This window comes from Aquarana catesbeiana, linkage group LG11 (genome assembly GCF_042186555.1).
Source record: "Aquarana catesbeiana isolate 2022-GZ linkage group LG11, ASM4218655v1, whole genome shotgun sequence".
Classification (NCBI taxonomy): domain Eukaryota; kingdom Metazoa; phylum Chordata; class Amphibia; order Anura; family Ranidae; genus Aquarana; species Aquarana catesbeiana.
This window is the reverse complement of record NC_133334.1, coordinates 257,858,236-257,878,504: the sequence shown is the minus strand read 5'-3', so window position 1 is coordinate 257,878,504 and position 20,269 is coordinate 257,858,236. Positions and strand designations below refer to the sequence as shown.

Below are 20,269 nucleotides of genomic sequence, written 5' to 3'. Positions count from 1 at the left end.
CCAAAGCACTGAAAGCTTTGTTGTTTTCTTCTGCATTCAATACTTCCAGCAGTGCCCGATGTCTCTGTTCTCCATCAAACCATCCTTCAACCCCTATGTCACTACAGGCATTGATGGTGAGGTCAGAAAATGGAATCGCAGCGCGGTAGGAGACACAGGAGTCTGACATGCTTGGAAGCAGTGGCGGCTACTGTTTTTTTTGGGGAGGGGCTGCAAAGACTCCCCCCACCCCGGCTGCACTTAACCAGCACCCCCCACCTGCCCGCTGTCTTCCAGTCTGTCCGGCACTTACCCCATCTAGGTGGCGGGTGACAGGCTGCAGGTGACGAGTGGCGAGCTGTGGGTCAGGCAGCGGCTCCTGTGTCCTCTCCTAGATCACGGCGGCTACCGTCGCGCGTCTCTTCTATCCTCCTGCTAGGCGTCCAAAAGGATCACCTGTCCTTTCAGCCAATTAAGTGATGGGTCTCAGACCCGCTTCCTGATTGGTCGGGTGGAGGATCAGTGTGGCGATAACGAATATTCATTCGCTATCTTCGCACAACTGGGTGGGTTTTGGGCGCAATGCTCTTCACCCAGAGCCCACCCTTTTTTGAACCCTTTTAGAGCCTCTGACTCTAAACACATGCTTCAAGAAAACACCCCCGCCGTTGGAATCCATGCATCTGGCATCCCTGTATGTAGATCAGGGGGCAGGACGCATGGATTGGGGGGTGGGGGGCGGCGGGGCCCGTGCGCCCCTAATGGGGCGGCACAGTGGCGCAGTGGGTAGCACTTTCGCCTAGCAGTAAGAAGGGTCGCTGGTTCGAATCCCGAACACGACACTACCTACCTGGAGTTTGCATGTTCTCCCTGTGTCTGCGTGGGTTTCCTCCGGGTACTCTGGTTTCCTCCCACACTCCAAAGACATGCTGGTAGGTTAATTGGATCCTGTCTAAATCGGCCCTAGTATAGGTATGAATGTGAGTTAGGGACCTTAGATTGTAAGCTCCTTGAGGGTATAGGGACTGATGTGAATGTATAATATATATATGTAAAGCGCTGCGTAAATTGACGGCGCTATATAAGTACCTGAAATAAATAAATAAATGCATGACCTGCCACTGCTTGGAAGTGTTGAATTCAGAGGAGGCTACAGTGATGGAATGCAGGGGATATAAGAGACACAGGGGGCAGGAGAGTTGGTTTGATTTCCTTAGAGACCTGACAGTTTCTTTAAAGGAGTTCTAAAATCAACACACACCTACTTTTTATAATGTTAGCATTGTAATAACAATACAAACAACATTTTTGACAGTCTAATTTAATTTTACTGGCATAGCTCCCAACTGTCCCTGATTTGGAGGGACTGTCCCTGATTTGGAACAATGTCCCTCTGTCCCTCATTCCTCCTCATTTGTTCCTCATTTTGGTCTGATCTTTATAGTTGTGTATAAAATGCACTATTTACCTTTAAGAAAGGGCTTCACAGTGCTAAACCTTTCACCCAATTTCTAAATTGCTGCATTTGTAAATTTCAGAAGCCAATATAATAGAACAGTAGTGGTAAAGAAAAAAAAAAGGACTTCTGGGTTTAACAAATCATTTTAATTGTATAATAAATAATATAATGTATAAGGGGCATGGCAGGGGGTGTGTCCTATGCCTACATACTTTTACTAATAGGCGTCCCTCGTTCCCATCTCAAAAAGTTGGAAAGTATGTACTGGAAAAATCTCCTTTCGTGAAGTGAGTGCTGTCAGCTGGCTATCACTCTTCACAAAATCCTGGATTCCCTACATGCTTTGCAGTGTCTCCATTTATAAGAATTACACATACATTCGAAGAACTTTCTGCCTGCAAGCTGCCTCAGCCTCCTGAAACTCCTGTTCTCAGCAGCTTTATAGCTCAGAAGGCAGGCTCAGTGAAATGTGTGACCCAGCAGTGCCTACTCCCAGGGCATAGTGAATATGTGTCACAGAATTCAAGGAAGTAAATGTGGGAGATCTTCACATAGTACGTTTACAAACTTCAAGATTGGATAAATTGGAGTGGGCTAGAAATAATTGAAAAACAATGTGGAAATTAATATATGATTTTAAATTTTGACCATAGATACACTTTAAACTTCTTTTGTTTGTTTTTCTGAGGTAGCTGAAGATTAGACCTTATTATTGGAGCCATTCATGCAGAATCCCAAGTAACCTAAATCCTTTGCAGACTTTCTTACAAAGAGAATTCTATTTTCTCCCAAAACAAATGTTTAAAATGGTTCTAAAGGCTAAAAAAAAAAAAAAAAAAAAAAAAACCTGTGTGCAGCTTGCCCCCCACCCCCCTTATACTTATGTGAGCCTGATATCGATCCAGCACTGTGCACTAATTCAGTGTCTCTCTCTGCTCTCTCCCTCCTCACTGGACATAGAGGCAGCAGTGTGAGCCATTGGCTCCTACTACTGTTAATCACAGCCTCTGAGGATATTTTATTTATTTATTTATTTAAGGTACTTATATAGCTCCATCAATTTACGCAGCGCTTTACATATACATTGTACATTCACATCAGTCCCTACCCTCGAGGGGCTTACAATCTAAGGTATGGCGGGGGGGGGGGGGGGGGGGAGCTGAACCGGGCTCTTTTTTTTTTTTTTTTTTATTAATTATCATTAAAAAGAGTTTTATTAATGAAATAAAACACAGAACAAAAAGCAATACAGTTAAGATAATGCCAAGGCATCCTCACAAATACAGAACAAGCAATTGTAAACACAGTGTGTACTTATAGAGAAGCACATGATAAATATTGAGGAAAAAAAATACAGCCCAACCTAGCCATCCGTGAGTTGGTACAGCATCCACCCCAATAAAAACTTTTAGGGAAGCCACTCTTCCTTTGGTATCTTTTAGAAAATTGCATAGTTACATTCAGAAAACATAAAACAAGAAAATTACCTAACCGATGAGTAATCTGTCTAACTCCCGTTCCAGCGGGCTCAAACCTGGGGTATCCACCCAGGGACCCCATTAGTTGTCAAATTCACGGGGGGAGTCTCCCATGTTGATCTATTTCTCCAACCTAAGGGTTTCCCCCATGCATTGTATCCATTCTTTATGTGTAGGAGAGTCACTAGACTTCCAGTTTCTAAGTATTACCCTCCAAGCTCGAAAGAGAGCTCTGGCCACCGCCTCTCTCTGGGCTCTGTTTTTTAATGGACACACAGAGCCTGGCTCAGAATCGAGCCCGCACGAGTGCCCACATAGCAATATGGGGGCACTCTGAAGGGGAAGGAGGAGCCTGGAACACCTGCGGGCGACCCAAGAAGAAGATCGGGGCTGCTCTTTGCAAAACCATTACACAGAGCAGGTAAGTATAAGGCTGGTTTTACATTGGTGCAATGTCAGACATCGCATGTGATTCGCGCTGCTGTCCAAATCACATGCGATGCAAATTTAGCCATACATATTGTATGGTTGAATTTGCATCGCATTTGGATCAAAGTCGTGCAGGACCCTTTTTTTGGTCCACACCAGAATTGGATCGCATGGGTGTTCACACCCATGCGATCTGATTCCTGTCCACATTGACAGTTCGCAGTGTGATATGCGAACCGATCTGGGGGTGTCATTAACTTTGTATTGACACTCCCAGTGGTTCACATAAGGCAGTGTGAACTGCCTGCTTGTCAGGTTTGATGCTGTAACTGGCAGTGGATTTGCAGGGTTTCCCGCATCGCACCAATGTGTACCGAGCCTGAGGCCTTTTGCACACTGCCTTTTAAAAAAAGCTTGGTACAGTGTTTTTTTTTACTGATATAAAATGCAGCCCAGTGTTTACAATGGACCTATACACACAGGCGAGTAAACAAGCGCTGTATTTTCCTGAGTAAAAAAAAATAAAATAGAAAAATCTGCATTCCCGGTCAGTATTTTGTGCCGATGTGCACAAATATGCACATATAAGCATAAATATTAATGAATTTTCACTAGGAATGTATTGTGCGAAAGCGCAAAAGCACATATAAATACATACAAATACGTGCAAAACAAACAGCGGAAATTACGTCAAAAAAAGTAGATGTTCAAACATCAGTACCGTGTGCAAGAGGCCCAACATATCTTTTATTTAAAAAATAAAAAAAAATTTTCCTTTACAATCACTTTAACTTTTTGGCTTCAGTTAATCAGTATTTCCTCTTGCTGAGGTTGATTTTTCTGTAGGACTGGGCCTTCGGCGTTGTGTTAGGGGATTATAAAAGATTTTTGTTCACGCCTTTCACATTGAGATTGCCTGCAAAGCTTCAAAATTAAAAGTATTTTGACCTCCACTGTACAGAAACAGCCTGGATTTGTTTAATGGCTGTGTACGTTTATGCGGAGAATAAGTTTGTTTATATTATAAATGTGCAAGTTTATTTTGTCTCATTGCTCAATATTTTATTTCAAGTTTTGTCTTTTAAATAGTAATGAAAAAGGAATCTATAATCCATCTCAGATGTTTTGCAGATTTTAACATCTCAGGGCAGATTTTATGGTGTGCTGAGTTATTAATATCCTGCACATTTTAAATGTTTAATAATTATTTTTACAGGACGAATTTTAGGAGCTAATTTAGACTTCTGATAATAAAATGCACAAACTGTTTTATAGTTTCTCTTTGTAGCCTCAGCAACGATCGTGATTGAACTTTCCACAGTGTTACCAGATAAAGCATGTACATTATCTCACAAAAGTGAGTACACCCCTCACATTTTTGTAAATATTTTATTATATCTATTCATGTGACAACTCAACACTGAAGAAATGACACTTTGCTACAATGTAAAGTAGTGAGTGTACAGCTTGTACAGTGTAAATTTGCTGTCCCCTTAAAATAACTCAACACACAGCCATTAATGTCTAAACCACTGGCAACAAAAGTGAGTACATCCCTAAGTGAAAATGTCCAAATTGGGCCCAAAATGTCAATATTTTCTGTGGCCACCATTATTTGGCCTTAACCCTCTTGGGCGTGAAGTTCAGCAGAGTTTCACAGGTTGCCACTGGAGTCCTCTTCCACTTCTCCATGACGACATCACAGAGCTGGTGGATGTTAGAGACATTGCGCTCCTTCACCTTCCATTTGAGGATGCCCCACAGATCCTCAATAGGGTTTAGGTCTGGAGACATGCTTGGCCAGTCCATCACCTTTACCCTCAGCTTCTTTAGCAAGGCAGTGGTCGTCTTGGAGGTGTGTTTGGGGTTGTTATCATGTTGGAATACTGCCCTGCGGCCCAGGGAGGGGATCATGCTCTGCTTCAGTATGTCACAGTACATGTTGGCATTCATGGTTCCCTCAATGAACTGTAGCTCCCCAGTGCCGGCAGAACTCATGCAGCCCCAGACCATGACACTTCCACCACCATGCTTGACTGTAAGCAAGACACACTTGTCTTTTTACTCCTCACCTGGTTGCCGCCAAACATGCTTGACACCATCTGAATCAAATCAGTTTTTTATCTTGGTTTCCAATGTTTTGTCAACTAAAATGTTTTCGTCAGTGGCATTTTTACAAAAACGAAACTAAAAGTACAGCACATTTTCGTCCACTGACGAAAATCAAATCCGTTTTAGTTCTTTAATGAAAATGGCAAGGAGGGACGTTTACCCTCGTGAAATTCTGTATTTATCGGCCTGTAACACAGTGCGTGCGTGTTATACACCGATATATGTTTTTACTAACGGGGGGGGGGGCAGGTATGGTGCGGTCCTCCCCGGGTGCCGCCACTCATTGAGGGAGGGGGGGTGTCAGGCCGGCCGCTCCGCCTCTCCTGGCCCTTGGATAGCTCTGCCAGCATAGTCTAAAGTTAGGAAAAAATCACTGCCAGCCCTTTCTCCCAAACGGCTCCTCCTGTGTCACTCTCATTGTAATACGAAGCTTCTAAATACCTCAATAGCTCCGTTCTTGTCGGCCGCTCTCCTCCTCCTCCGAGTGTTGTTTTAGATTGGAGGAGGAGAGCGGTCACATGGTCATCCATGAAACATCAGAGGAGAGCAGTCAGGTGACCGGGTGAATAAAAGAAGGAAACTATTGAGGTATTTAGAGACTTTGATTTACATTGACACTGACACAGGAGGAGCAGCGTATGAGAAAGGCATTGCAGTGATTTATTTTTAACTTTAGAGTACGCTGGCAGTGCTGTACCAGTAGACTGGGGGTCTCCTGGGAGTGCAGGGGGGCTGTGTACTGTGCAGAGGATGGGGGGCGTGTCATTTTAGTCAATTAAAATACGATGACTATTATGGGACTAAAACTAAAATGGCATTTTAGTCAAAGACAATGACTAAAATGAAAACACTTGCAGAAGACTAAAATTGGACTAAAACTAAAATGCCATTTTAGTCCTAAGACTTAAAGCTAAATCGAAATTTGCTGCCAAAAATTAACACCGTCTCATCAGACCACAGGACATAGTTCCAGTAATCCATGTCCTTAGTCTGCTTGTCTTCAGCAAACTGTTTGCGGGCTTTCTTGTGCATCATCTTTAGAAGAGGCTTCCTTCTGGGACGACAGCCATGCAGACCAATTTGATACAGTGTGCGACGTATGGTCTGAGCACTGACAGGCTGACCCCCAACCCTTCAACCTCTGCAGCAATGCTGGCAGCACTCATACGTCTATTTCCAAAAGACAACCTCTGGATATGACCCTGAGCACGTGCACTCAACTTCTTTGGTCAACCATGGCGAGGCCTGTTCTTAGTGGAATGTGTCCTGTTAAACCGCTGTGTGGTCTTGGCCACCATGCTGCAGCTCAGTTTCAGGGTCTTGGCAATCTTCTTATAGCCTAGGCCATCTTTATGTAGAGCAACAATTCTTTTTTTCAGATCCCCAGAGAATTCTTTGCCATGAGGTGCCATGTTGAACTTCCAGTGACCAGTATGAGAGAGTGAGAGCGATAACACCAAATTCAACACACCTGCTCCCTATTCACACCTGAGACCTTGTAACACTAACAAGTCACATGACACCGGGGAGGGAAAATGGCTAATTGGGCCCAATTTGGACATTTTCACTTAGGGGTGTACTCACTTTTGTTGCCAGCAGTTTAGACATTAATGGCTGTGTGTTGAGTTATTTTGAGGGGACAGCAAATTTACACTGTTTTACAAGCTGTACACTCACTACTTTACATTTACATTGTAGCAAAGTGTCATTTCTTCAGTGTTGTCACATAAAAAGATATAATAAAATATTTTCAAAAATGTGAGGGGGTGTACTCATTTTTGTGACATGCTGTATGTGTGTAATGAAGGCTCTTGTCCAAAGTTCCTCTTTATCTCAATAGACATTCAGGAGAGGTATAGTTGAGAGGAAAATTTTGCTTTGGCGGCACCCAAGCTGTGTCACAGCTCCCTGTGTCCATTCAGACACGGAGACCCGGTTCAGCCCCGCCCCCTCTCTCTCCTGATTGGTTAAATAACTTTTGCTGAGACACAGCAGTGGCACCATTGGCTCCCGCTGCTGTCAGTCAATCAGGAGGAGAGTCTCGGATGGCCGAGGAACTCGTGGACATCGCTGGAGAGAGATGGGACTCGGGTAAGTATTAGGGGGGCTGCTACACATAGAAGGTTTTTTATCTTAATGCATTAACATAAAAAAACCTTCTGACTTTAAAACCACTTTAATATCGAACTCTAATTTCAAAGGTTGTACTCTCTAGTTTTTCAAACACTGACACGATTTGCATGGCATTATGTGACCTAAAATCCATTTCACAGCAGAAGGTAATTCAGGTTGTAGTACACCTACAGAAACGTACCTATCCTGTGGATACCAGTGTTAAGGTTCGTTCACACTGAATGTAGCATGGGTTCAGTTCAACTTCATTTCGATCAGAACTCATACTTTCTGTTTTAGGAATAGTGAAAATCTTATGCACTTAAAGACTTAGTTCACCTTTACCAAAAAACTGCAGGTGAGGGGTGCGTGTAGATAAAATCAAACTGTGCAGTTTGGACCAAAGTTAAATAATGCCCTTGCTATAGGTGCAGGTCATCTGCATACCTCCTAAAGGCAATGAAACTGCAAGAGATGTCCTCATCCCGTCCTGCCTTGTTGCTAGGATGTTGCTAAGACAGCTGATTCAGGCCCCCCTCACATGCGCTCTCTGTACCCTGTTGCAGTAGCTCTGAGCTCAGGGATGCTGAAGCGGAGGAGATAATGGACCACACATGTGCAGGGAGCTCACTCCTGTGATTGTGGAGGTTACTGCTTGGAATGTCTTAGCAACTTCCTAGCAACAAGCCAGCATGGGATCTTGCTATCTCTGTGAGGTTTTTTTTCTGGCCACGCTTTGGGAGGTAACTAAATGGCCTACGCCTATAACAATTGCATTATTTAAAGCGGATCTTCACTGCATCTGAGCACCACAAACCAAAAACACCATTTAATTTATTGTTAATATCCAAAGCAAACTCCCCTATCCACCCATGTCTGTATGTATTTATTTATTTATATTGAGAAATCACTTTGAAAAACACCCTCCTATCAAATAAATTATTGAACCAGAAAAACACCCTATCATTTCTGGCCATGGCCATCTTAAGTAAGGGCAAAGGATCCATGTAGCATTTACTTCCTGGAATCCATCTGCCCTTAGCTCAAGCATGCATGCAGGAGAGTGTGCTTAGCTGAGAAAACCCCTCCTGAAGACTCCTGGGATGTATGACATAACTTGCCTAGGCAAGAAACCAGGAAGTAACTGAAGAAATGTTAAAAAAGAAAGTTTCACACAAGTAAATATGATATACTTTATTATATATGTGCTAATGCTGGAGGATTAAAAATAATCAATGTTGATTGGGAGAGTGTTAACTTTGGTCAAAGCTGCACAGATTTTTTTGTTTTATCTATAGGTGCCCCTTACCTACATAGGCATTTTTTTGGAAAAGGTGAACTAGCCATTTGGGAATTCAGTACATATTTTTTGTATAGTCACATTGGTGTAGCTTGAACTGATGTAAGTATATATGTGTCGTACCTGGCTGATTCCTGTTGAAGCTGGAAATCAATGTAGTAGCCACCACTACCACAGTGATCGCCGCTAGCTTCTGGGGCCCCTGCTGAGCTGCTGTCTTGCTGTTACTGAACACCGGATGTCACTTGCTCAGCATTCAGAGAACATTTTGCATTTTCTCAATAAATGCAAAGCATTCTTTGAATATACGAGGTGGTGATTGTGATGTCACTGCCCTGCCTCTCCACCTTGTCCAATTAGAGAACGTTTTGCATTCATTGAGAAAATGCAAAGTGTTCTCTAAATGGTGCCCTTGCTGAGTGAGTGCCCTCCTATGTTCACTAAGCAGCAGGGCAGCCGCTCGGTATGTGACCAAGTGGTTAGTAACAAGCAGTGTAGTAATGGTGCCTACCTCAGTGATTTCCAGCTCCCATGGGGATCCACATGTATGTTATTTAACATTCTTACATGGACCAATGTAACTATGCAAAATTATGCATCCCTAAACCGTTTCCTGCTTCAGTCCATGTCGTTGAGCCAGTTTGCCGCAGACTACATGCTTTTTTTTTTTTTTCTATGAACTTAACAAATGAAGCTGGAGTGAGGAGGACTCTGGGTCATTCTCCAGTTCATTGAATTGGTACAGCCATGATTTATTATCTATCACTGCATCAACAAGTGGAGTTATATGTTCTCCAAGAATAGCTGCGTACAGTCTTAGCTCTTGGGAGAAATAAATACAATTCAGGATGCGCCCTCAAAGTGATCTTACTGGCTTCATCTACTTCCACTTGAATAGAACAAGTTAGGGATAACAGATGTTGTTCGGGGAAAGCAGGAAGCCGTGGCAGATACCCAGCAAGGGTCATGTCAAACTTAAGCCCTGTACCTTTCTTGATCATGGAAAACGTAATGGGACTTTAACTGTCAAAAGGATTTTTTTCAATTCATTCTTGAGGTTAGGGAGCCTGCAGAAATCAGTAATCTGGGCTCTCTTCCGCAGCCACCCTCTGCCAAAGGGGACTGATGTTAAGCCAGAGCCAGCCAACGAGTTCCTCTGTCTGAACATTCATCCTTCCTTTGGTACATGAGCAGTGACTCTGATGGGAGCCCAGGGTACTATTTTCTCCTGCAAAGACAAGTGCATTCACTCTTCCTCTTCCCTTTTATGAGGTTTAAGTAAACCTGTGGCCAAGTTATGTACTACATGCACATGAACTTTGATGGCATCCCAGTCTTAGTCCGTAGGGTTCAATATTGAGTTGGCCCACCCTTTGCAGTCATAGCAGCAACTCTTATGGGGAGGCTGTCCACAATGTTTTGGAGGTCCATAAAGACATGAATGAGCGAGTTTGGGGTAGAGGAACTTGACTGGCCTGCACAGAGTCCTGACATCAACCCGATAGAACATCTTTGGGATAAATTAGAGCGGAGACTGTGAGCTAGGCCTTCTGGTCCACATCAGTGCCCGACCTCACAAATGCGCTTCTGGAAGAATGGTCAAACATTCCCATAGACACACTCCTAAACCTTGCAGACAGCCTTCCCAGAAGAGTTGGAGCTGTTATAGCTGCAAAGGGTGGGCCAGCCCAACATTGAACCCTATGGACAAAGACTGGGATGCCATTAAAGTTCATGTGCGTATAAAGGTAGGTGTCCCAATACTTTTAGTAATATAGTGTATTTTAATACACTATGGGAGTTTAGCCTTATGTAAAAGGAAAACATTGAATGAAAAAAGTATGGTGGTTGCGCTTGCTGATCCCTGTTTGAAAATGGGACATAGTAACCTTCTACCCAGCCATCAGTATTCAGACAAGATTTGGAAAGTGCCGTGAAAAATCTTTACAAAATTTGCACAGTTTTTGGAAAGCGTTTTTGAATTCTCCAGGTTAAGGGCAGCTTGCTGAGCCTTAGGGGTGTTTCATTTAAAGTGGTAGTAAACACTGCTTGGATACTTGTGCCTACAGGTAAGCTTACCTGTAGTTACAAGGAATATCTCCTAAATGTGCACCATTGAAGAGATTCAGTGTTGCTCCAGCCGGTGACATCACCGGCGCATGCGCTCTGAGAGAATGGTATACCCGTGCCATTCCTTCAGAACTCTGTGCCGTGGCCTGCTTGCACGGGAGTGGCATCAGCGTGGCTCAGTCATTAAAGCAGCCCCAGCCTGTGAACCTGGAAGGAAGACTGGGTTAAGATGGAAGCCTCTACAGCGCTGACAGCATGCCGCTGGAGGGCTTCACTTTAAGCTCCGTAAGGGATTTTTCACTATCGGGGTGGTAAGGATGTGGAACTCTCTTCCACAATTGGTGGTGTCGGCAGGAAGTATGGATAGTTTTAAAAGACTCTTGGGACGTGCATCTTAGCATAAACAATATATGGGGATACATACCTACACAGGCTGAACTGGATGGACTGCTGTCTTTATTCAACCTTACCAACATGTAACTATGTATCCACATGAAATTTTTATAATTGTTTTTTCACACAAATAGAGCTTTCTTTTGGTGGTATTTTATGTTTTATTTTTTGCTTAACAATTTTGAAAAAGTTTCTTAGTTTCTGATATAAAATTTTGTAAATAAGTACTTTTTCTCCTTCACTTATGGGCGCTAATGAGGCTGCACTAATGGGCACTGATAGGCATTGATGAGGCGGCACCAATGGGCACTGATTATCAGTGTAGATTGCTGCTTACCGACTCTCCTCTCCCCCCACGCTGTCAGCATGAGGAGAGGACTGCCGATAACCGGCAAATCCTGTTTACACGGTGATCAGCTGTGATTGGACACAGCTGGTCACATGGTAAGAGCCGCTGGGATTTGCTCTTTTCCCCGATCTGTGATCAACTGTGTCTGAAGGGATCACAGATCCCCACCGATGCACGTGCGCGCATTTAGAACTGTCAAAACGCATGACAAAATCGCACTGGTGTGAATGAGGGCTAAACATGGTGTGGGAAACATGCCGAGAACATGCCTTTCCCCTACCACATTCCGGTGCGAACCGATAGTAAGCCCGGGTTCACACTGAGCTGCGGGAATGCACACATCTGTACGGGTTTCTGAACAGATGTCAATGTAAATCGCAGCCCGCAATCGCAAAAGGTAGTACAGAAACTACTTTTTGAAATCGGTGCAGGGCCGCAGATGCGGCATCGCACTGATTAGGGCGGTGACATTGACGTCAATTGCCGCCAATTTGACATGCGATTTGACATGTTCAGTGTGAACCAGGGCTAAAGGATGAGAACGAAAATAGGATTTTTTTTTTAATTTCAGGCAAGAAAAAAAGATTTGATGGTGAGTACAGAAAGTAATAGGAAATCTAAAGTGTTGCAATTGTCAGCAGAACAAAAAGTGAGAGGAAATCTGGGGACACCTGTCTTAGGCTGGGTTCACACTATTGTGAATTGGATGCAGGTTTCTCTGCATCCAATTCACATGTCAGGAGATTGGGATCGGCTCTATGGCGTGGATCCGGTGCGAATTGCACAGGAGTCCTGTGCGTCTTCTGGTCCGTTTCAGGTCTGAATTCAGCCAAAAATTTGGACTGAAATCGGACCTGAAACGGTGAATGAGGACACACCGCACCCCTGCTGTGAGCCTCTCCATGCTGCGGTGTGAACCTAGCCTAAGAGGGGGATTCCCTCACTTTGGAGATTTCCTGTCACTTCCTGTTGTGTCTCTGGGACAGGAAGTACAACCGTGGCCAAAAGTTTTGAGAATGACACAAATATTCATTTTCACTAAATCTGCTGCTTCAGTGTTTTTAGATCTTTTTGTCAAATGTTACTTTGGTATACTGAAGTATAATTACAAGCATTTCATAAGTGGCAAAGACTTTTATTTAGAATCACAAGTTTATTCAAAGATTCAATATTTGCAGTGTTGACCCTTCTATTTCAAGACCTCTACAATTCTCCCTGGCATGCTGTCAATCTACTTCTGGGACACATCCTGACTGATGGCGGCCCATTCTTGCATAATCAATGCTTGGGAGTTTACCAGAATTTATGGGGTTTTTTTTTGTTCATCTGCCTCCTGAGGATTGACCACAAGTTCTCAATGGGATTAAGGTTTGGGGAGTTTCCTTGACCCAAAATTTCAATGTTTTGTTCCCCAAGCCACTTAGTTATCACTTTTGCCTTATGGCAAGGTGCTCCATCATGCTGGAAAAGGCATTGTTCCTCAAACTGTTCTTGGATGGTTGGGAGAAGTTTCTCTCGGAGGATGTTTTTTTACCATTCTTTACTCATGGCGGTGTTTAAAATTGTGAGTGAGCCCACTTCCTTGGCTGAGAACCCCACACATGAATGGTCTCAGGAGGCTTTACTGTTGGTATGACACAGGACTGATGGTAGGGTTCACCTTTTCATCTCCGGACAAGGTTTTTCCCGGATGCCCCAAACAATCGGAAAGGAGATTCATCAGAGAAAATGACTTTACCCCAGTACTCAGCAGTCCAATCCCTGGACCTTTAGCAGAATATCAGTCTGTCCCTGATGTTTTTCCTGGAGAGAAGCGTCTTCTTTGCTGCCCTTCTTGACACCAGGCCATCCTCCAAAAGTCTTCTCCTCACTGTGCGTCTAGATGGATTCACACCTGTTTCCTTCCTGAGCAAGCTCTGCACTGGTGGTGTCCCGATCCCGCAGCTGACTCAACTGTAGGAGACGGTCCTGGCGCTTGCTGGACTTTATTGGGTGCCCTGAAGCCTTCTTCACAAATGCAGTGGAGATGTTTATTATGGGATTAAAGTGATACTAAAGACAATTTTTTTTTTTGTTTAACCCCTAGGCTACAAATATGCAACCTTTCTACGGCCAGGGTCGTGGCGCCAAGGGGCCACATATATGCGTGCATTAGTGATGATAGAGCTGTGCCAAGAGCGTGCGCCCCTGGCACAGTGACTGGCAGTTCACAAAAAGCTACTGATTGCTTCTTAGTATCAGGAGTTTTCCAATCATGTGACCACGTGAAAGCCAATCACAGTGACCACATGGCCACAAGCCCTGCCCCGCCTCCTGGAACACCTTAAAGGGCCAACTGGAACTGGTGTAAAGGGGTTAAAAATAACAAACATGTCATACTTACCTGCTCTGTGTAATGGTTTTGCTTAGAACAGCCCTGATCCTCCTCTTATCGGGTCACTCGCCAGTGCTTCTGGCCCCTCCCTCCTGCTGAGTGCTCTCAGTAAGCAGCTTGCAATGGGGGCACCAGAGCCAAGCCACTGCTCTGTGAGTGCATTCAGACACGGGACTGCGGCCTGGCCTTGCCCCCTCTCTCTCCTCATTGGCTCGCTCACTTTGACAGCAGTGGGAGCCAATGGTGCCCTGCTGCTCTCAGCTAAAGAGACAGCCAAGCCTCTTGTGCAACATCGCTGCAATGAGATGCGGCTCAGGTAGGGTTGCCACCTGTCCGGGATTCACCTGGACAATCGAGGTTTTAAATCATGTGTTCGGGTTTCAGGTGGACTAAAATACTGGGACACATTATTCAGCCCGGGCTGTGGCTCCCCAAGTAACCAAGAAAGTCGCACACAAATCTGTTGGCATCCATGAACTGCGGGCGGCTGTCTGAGAGGCAGGTTTGGCATCACTGGGATGCAGGGTGATGATGTCAGCAAGATCAATTTGGCCACACCCACATTTTGCTGTGGCACGCTATGCACACCGTATTACTACTCTCTGCTTGGGGCACCCAAAAGTGTCCCGGGCCGCCAAAGTGTTCGGGTTTGGCTTTGAAGAAAAGGTGGCAACCCTAGGCTCAGGTAAGTATAATGCCCCGTGCAAACGAGCGGAATTTCCGTCAAAAAAAATGTGATGGGAGCTTTTGGTCGGATATTCTGACCGTGGTGTATGCGCCACCCAACTTTTTCTGTCTGAATTTCCACCAGCAAAAGATTGAGAGCTGGTTCTATATTTTTCAGACGGAAAAAGTTCTTGGCAGAGATTCCGTTAATCTGTATGCAATCCCGACGCGCAAAAAACCACGCATGCTCGGAAGCATCGAACTTCATTTTCTCGGCTCGTCGTAGTGTTGTACGTCACCGTGTTCTTTACGGTCGAAAGTTCAAAGAACTTTTGTGTGACCGTGTGTATGCAAGGCAAGCTTGAGTGGAATCCCGTCGGAAAAACCATCATATCTTTTTCCGACCAAAATCCCAATCGTGTGTATGGGACATAATAGTTGTCCTGTGGACAGATTCTCCCACCTGAGCTGTGGATCTCTGCAGCTCCTCCAGAGTTACCATGGGCCTCTTGGCTGCTTCTCTGATGAATGTTCTCCTTGCCCGGCCTGTCAGTTTAGGTGGACGGCCATGTCTTGGTAGGTTTGCAGTTGTGTCATACTCTTTCCATTTTCCGATGATGGATTGAACAGTGCTCTGTGAGATGTTCAAAGCTTGGGATATTTTTTTATAACCTAACCCTGCTTTATACTTCTCCACAACTTTATCCCTGACCTGTCTGGTGTGTTCCTTGGTCTTCATGATGCTGTTTGTTCACTAAGGTTCTCTAACAAACCTCTGAGGGCCTCACAGAACAGCTGTATTTATACTAAGATTAAATTACACACAGGTGGACTCTATTTACTAATTAGGTGACTTCTGAAGGCAATTGGTTCCTCTAGATTTTAGTTAGGGGTATCAGAGTAAAGGGGGCTGAATACAAATACACACCACACTTTTCACATATTTGCAAAAAAAAAAACGTTGAAAACCATTTATCATTTTCCTTCCACTCCACAATTATGTGCCACTTTGTGTTCGTCTATCACATAAAATCCCAATAAAATACATATTCACTTGTAACATGACAAAATTAGAAAAATTTCAACGGAGTTTTCAAGGGCTATGAATACTTTTGAGGCACTGTACCTTAATGTAGATTCAGTGAAGTCATCACTGGGTCTCTGTGCTTCCCTATGCAATGCAGGCAGATCTGGGCTGGTGGGAGGAGCCGGCAGGGTGCTGTACATGGCTTCCTGAATACATCCCAGCACCCTGCCTCAGTACTCCTCTCAAGAGTCCTCAGCCCTAATAATGCAAGCAGCGGGATGGCTCTTAGAGGAAGTTATGCAATTATCAAATCACCTGGGATGGTTGTCAGTCTGGAGAAGTGGTCATTCTTGAACAGGCTGTATTTGGATACTGACACCCCCACGTGTGATGCTGAGCCTCTACGATTTAAAGAACTGAAAGCCAATGAATGAAAGGGGTGGAGCAGGGATAGTCAGATTGTGGAGGAAAGGGCTACATGATGCTGAACGCCCTCCAGCCAGGAAATGAGGAGGGCTCTGTGTGACTTCCTGCAGCTTCTAATGCACATTATGAGAAGCTCACAGTGTGCAGTGAAATCAGAGTAAGCCCATTTCGGTCCAGGTGAGGAGCCGGTACAACTGTGCAAGACTGAGGATCATGGTTTAGCCAGGACAAAATATTGGGAGGTTTGACCACATAGAGCTTTTGGCAGACAGGAGTGCAGGAGATATGCAATGGGAAAGCGGTGGCTTTTTAAAACCAGAACAGAGCTTTGCAGTGTGCTGGGGATGATGAAAAGCATGGGAGATTTTTTTTTTTTTTAAAGTACAGAGAGGTGAACTAACCTTTTAAGTCGATGCAAGGTGGCTGCTTAACTTCTATTATCCCAACCGAGAGTCTTTTAACATCCCACTGAGATAAATGTACAATTATAGTTACAATATCACCTTCAAGGTATTATAACTTACTGGTTCAGCAGTAATTTAGTGAGCTCCATGTAATGCAGGTTCGGCATGGGGGTGAAGGTCTCCTCTCGACGTTCGTTGTCCCGGATCTGCTCCAGCTTTTCTGAAAATGGATACATTTAAAGATGAACAAATGGCTGATGGATGTTGTGCAAACCCCCATGGTTTCAATTAGGGTTGTCCCGATACCGATACTAGTATCGGTATCGGCACCGATACCGAGCATTTGCCCAAGTACTTGTACTCGGGCAAATGCTCCCGATGCTTCCCCCGATACCTTGACTGTCAGCGGTGATCGGCGCGTGGGGGAGTTACAAGCTTCCCCCCCCGCGGCTTTCAGCTGCTTTAGTGACATACAGCGGTGATCGGTGCTTGTAACTCCCCCACACACGATCACCGCTGACTGTCACCTCATCCCCCTTAGTCCCCCTCCGTTCCTCTGTCCCCCTCCGCTGTCCTGCTCTGTTGCTCTGTCCCCCTCCATTCCTCTGACCCCCTCCGCTGTCCTCCTTCTTTGCTCTGTCCCCCTCCGTTCCTCTGACCCCCTCCGCTGTCCTCCTTCTTTGCTCTGTCCCCCTCCATTCCTCTGACCCCCTCCGCTGTCCTCCTTCTTTGCTCTGTCCCCCTCCGTTCCTCTGACCCCCTCCGCTGTCCTCCTTCTTTGCTCTGTCCCCCTCCGTTCCTCTGTCCCCCTCCGCTGTCCTGCTCCGTTGCTTTGTCCCCCTCCGTTCCTCTGACCCCCTCCGCTGTCCTCCTTCTTTGCTCTGTCCCCCTCCGCTGTCCCCATCCGTTCCGGCTTTCCGCTGTCCCCCTCTCTCTTCCTCTGTCCCCTCCGTTCTGCTGTCTCTCCGCTGTGTGAATGGACAGAGTCAGCTGACTCTGTCTATTCACATGACTGAAACATTGTAATCACCTGTGATTACGATGTGTCAGTTTATGAATGGAGAGGAGCCGCTGTCTTCTCTCCATTCATTCTCAGTGCAGCTGAGGCTGCAGAGAAAGGGACTGAGGAATCTCTATCCTTGGTCTCTTTCTTTGTCTCAAGGGGGAGATATCAGAGGTCTGTTAAGACCCCTGATATCTCACCAAAGCCCCCCAACAGGGCTGATTAAAAAAAAAAAAACACACACATAGTGCAATAAAGAATAAAAAAAAATTAAATTGTAAAAAATAATAAATGTAAATGAAAAAAAAAAAACAAAAAAACACACACACACCGTTCACTCCCCCCCCCCCCTAAAAAAAAAAAAAAAAAAAAAAAAAAAAAAAACACTGTCACGTGACATTAAAAAAAAAGTATCGGTATCGGCGAGTACTTGAAAAAAAGTATCGGTACTTGTACTCGGTCCTAAAAAAAGTGGTATCGGGACAACCCTACTTGTGCCCGTCGTACGCTGCCACTTGTGCCCCTAAAATGCAGCCATTTGTGCCCATCATATCACACCTTACGGGTTAAATTTAAATATTTATTAACTAGTTTTTATTACCATTTTCTCAGATGACCAAGGGGCAAGGGGCCTTTTGAACCCACGGTGATATTCCTCAGTGGTAGGACGCCCTTTGTGTTCAGTCCTGGTGGTGGTCCTGTGTGTCCCCAAATGTGCTAAATTATTTTTTTTGCATGTTTAATGTATACGACCATAAAATTGCTCTGTAACAGTTATGTCCGCTTACTCTGCAATTTTTTGTAAAATACTTTCAGATAAATTTCAGATACATATTTCACCATCAGCCCTTGAAGAAGAGGTCTAACTACTTACAACCTTGAAACGCGTCGGGCTTTCTGTCCCAGCCCATTGCTTGGACAGCTGTGTGTGGTGCCTTTTTAGTATTGTTGTATTAGATCTACTGTATATACACATCTTGTTTGCTAACATCCGACTCTACCTGTATCCATCTCTTTTATTATTGTCATGTTTTAACTTTTTGTAATAAATTTATATTTTTGAATTAATTACTGCTTGAAGACTCCTGCCTTTTAAAGTCCCACAAGAGGAAAAAATCTTTGCTTTTTGCAGAAACGCATCCGGAACAGATCTGTGGCGCGAACATGCCCTAAGTTACTGATATACCGTATTTATCGGCATATAACACGCACCCCAAGTTTAGGAGGGAATTTTAAGGAAAAAAAACTTACATTTAAATGCCCATCAATGCAGCCTTATCAGTGTCCATCTGCAGCCTTGTCCAGTGTCGTTGCAGCCTTGTCAGTGTAGCCTTGTCAGTGTAGCCATGTCATTGCATCCTTGTCAGTGTCATTGCAGCCTTGTCATTGCAGCCTTGTCAGTGTCATTGCAGCCTTGTCAGTGTAGCCATGTCATTGCATCCTTGTCAGTGTCATTGCAGCCTTGTCATTGCAGCCTTGTCAGTGTCATTGCAGCCTTGTCAGTGTAGCCATGTCATTGCATCCTTGTCAGTGTCATTGCAGCCTTGTCATTGCAGCCTTGTCAGTGTCATTGCAGCCTTGTCAGTGTAGCCTTGTTATTGCAGCCTTGTCAGTGTAGCCTTGTTATTGCAGCCTTGTCAGTGTCATTGCAGCCTTGTCAGTGTAGCCTTGTTATTGCAGCCTTGTCAGTGTGGCCTTGTCATTGCAGCCTTGTCATTGCAGCCTTGCTCCAGTGTCATTGCAGCATTGTTATTGCAGCCTTCCAGTTTAAAAATGGAGTAGCCGAGATACAGAGCCGGATGTCCTGTGTATCTCGGCGGCACTCGGGGGCTCTCGGCTCCTCTCGGCTCCTCTCGCAGTCCCGCCCAGTCCCGCCCTATGATGGACATAACACAGGTCCAATGGCGGGACTGGGCGTGACTGTGAGCGGAGACGAGTGCCGCCGAGATACACATAGCCGAGTGTCCTCGGCTAGGCTCGGCTCCACTCACAGTCACGCCCAGTCCCTTTGTTATGTCCATCATAGGGGCGGGACTGGGCATGACTGTGAGCCGAGCCGAGCCTAGCCAAGTACACTCGGTTATGTGTATCTCGGCGGCTCGCTCCTCCGCTTACAATCAGCGGGGGGTCGGCGTATAACACGCACCCAAGATTTTCCCCTGATTTCAAGGGGAAAAAAGTGCGTGTTATACGCCAATAAATACAGGTATATCACTTTATATCACTATATATATATATATATATATATATATATATATATATATATATATATATATATATATGTATTTATATATATATATATCACTTTAATATGCTAGGAGTGGGTTTTATTAGCTCCCCTGTTGCTGGCAAGTCCAGGTTCTGGGAGAGTTTGATATCCTGAGGTCCCCCCCCCCCATGTAATCCTCCATAGCTAGTTATAAATAGCGCAGTTTGTCATTTTGTTGTGTTTTTTTTTTTTCCCCTCGGATTCAAACATATCCCGGGTGATTCTCCAACATCACAATCAGAAAGGGAAGAAAAGACCCAATGCAACAGTTGTGAGTAGTGCGAGCGCGCCGCCCTCGCAGGATAATTCCGTAGGCGCCGCGCACACATAACATTGCACAATGAGAACGCGCAGTCGGAGATGTGACAAGCTCGCCTGCGAGTGACCCGGCGTACAGAGAACGTTTCTGTTGTCTTTTG

General features: G+C 44.8%; 1 protein-coding gene across 5 annotated transcripts in view; it reads left to right on the top strand.

Moving 5' to 3' along the window:
• Positions 1–20,269, top strand: part of BANP (BTG3 associated nuclear protein) — a 662,871-nt gene that overhangs the window by 239,077 nt on the left and 403,525 nt on the right. The gene's annotated exons all lie outside the window — the stretch shown is intronic.